This window comes from Gekko japonicus, unplaced genomic scaffold (assembly GCF_001447785.1).
Source record: "Gekko japonicus isolate JY-2015 unplaced genomic scaffold, Gekko_japonicus_V1.1 scaffold171, whole genome shotgun sequence".
Taxonomy (NCBI): domain Eukaryota; kingdom Metazoa; phylum Chordata; class Lepidosauria; order Squamata; family Gekkonidae; genus Gekko; species Gekko japonicus.
Window position 1 is genome coordinate 385,304 of NW_015175975.1, and position 1,340 is coordinate 386,643.

General features: G+C 46.0%; 1 protein-coding gene across 1 annotated transcript in view; it reads right to left on the reverse strand.

Moving 5' to 3' along the window:
- The window catches only part of TSPAN18 (tetraspanin 18), a 51,494-nt gene that overhangs the window by 3,310 nt on the left and 46,844 nt on the right, over nt 1-1,340 (reverse strand). The gene's annotated exons all lie outside the window — the stretch shown is intronic.

Genomic DNA, 1,340 nt, shown 5'->3' on the forward strand with positions numbered 1-1,340 from the left:
GATCCCGTTGTATTTATTTCCGCAACGGGCATTATTTCTAGTATATATATAATAAAATAATATTAAAATTAAGATTACAATATAAAACCCATAACCACAGTACAAGCACAAGATGCCGTCATTCTATTATCGTTTGAGTGGCCGCCTCTAGGCTCCTGCCAGGCTGTTAATCATCCGGCTGGTGGTGACGTTGCTGTTAAGGCCAGGTTGGTGGTGATGTCGATGTTAGGGCCAAGGCCATGATGTCAAGGCGGCCCCTACTTGAAAGCCTGGCGGAAGAGCTCCATTTTACAGGCCCTGTGGAACTGCAAAAGGTCCCGCAGGGCCCTGATGTTGTCTGGGAGCTCATTCCACCAGTACGGGGCTGCCACTGAAAAGGACCTGGCCCTTGATGTAGCCAACCTGGTCTCTTTCAGGCCCAGAAGGGCCAGGTGACTTTAGGATCCAGATCTTAATGCTCTCTGAGGCACATGTGGGGAAAGGTGGTTCCTTAGATAAGTAGGTCCCCAACCATATTGGGCTTTAAAGGTAAGAACCAGCACCTTGAACTGTATCCAGTATGCTATAGGCAGCCAGTGCAGTGCTTTTAGGGCGGGCTGGATGTGTTCCCGCACAGGAAGACACAGCAACAGCCTTGCCACTGCATTCTGCACCAGCTGCAGCTTCCAGATTTGGGACAAGGGCAGCCCCATGTAGAGAGCATCACACTAATCCAAACTCGAGGTGACACTGCATGTGAAACTGATGGAACTTACCCCATTTGAAGGATGAATTCATCTTCCAATTTCCTCCCTAGCTTGACAGTTTTCAAATGTTTTTCAAAACATACCCCTTTAAATCCATAATCCTGTGTGTATCTGTATCAAGTATTTAATATTAGGGTCAGTCTTAAACATCTTGCCACTTTCAGTAGAACACTGAAATGACAAACATTATGGAATCCTGAAATCATTGGCCACTCCCCAAGTACTGACCCTCATTCTGTGACTTGCCCAACTTTATCAGCTTCTCTTGTTGCAGTCACCAGCTAACTTCCATTCAAAACTTGGCTCCTTGCTCTAAAAGGGGTTTTGTTCACATATTCACACATCACACCTCCCTACAGGATCATTCATCTACATTCTGTATGTTTCCCAGACTAGTCAGTCCCTCTGCTCTCCCTTTGCTTCTGGTAGTCCTGTAAAATGGAAGTATGCAAAAGATGGTACTAGAAAGGAAAATTCCCTGCTGCAGGAGCTAAATGTTGCTCTAGAAAGCTACCTGGGATCATAATAAAGTGAGACTGGCCCTACCTCCAGTTGACTATTATGAGAAATACAAGAGGGGGACCCGCGATACTC